Consider the following 323-nt stretch of genomic DNA (forward strand, 5'->3'; position numbering starts at 1 on the left):
CTTGTGTTCATCAAGAACGCATTTTTACAAAAGGGAGGAAATATTTATTAGGAGAGCGTTTCTGAGTCATTCGGGCAAGGGAAATCGCGGTTTCTTTCGGACATTCTCCCCTCCAGCCCCTTTGCCGCTTGGACAATAGGTGGTGCTCACTGCCCTGGCTCCGCACGCGGCTGGACCGGGCGGAGCTCTGCGGAGCTGGGTCCAAGGAGCTCTGCGGAGAGCAGTGGCACTCTCCGGGTGCAGCTGGTGGGTGGGCAGCAGGGTGCGAGGGAGCTGTGACTCCCGTCAGTTGGAAACAAAAAGGAAAACTGTTTTTTTTTTTT

The sequence above is a fragment of the Acanthisitta chloris genome, unplaced genomic scaffold (assembly GCF_000695815.1).
Source record: "Acanthisitta chloris isolate BGI_N310 unplaced genomic scaffold, ASM69581v1 scaffold34996, whole genome shotgun sequence".
NCBI classification, from domain to species: Eukaryota; Metazoa; Chordata; class Aves; order Passeriformes; family Acanthisittidae; genus Acanthisitta; species Acanthisitta chloris.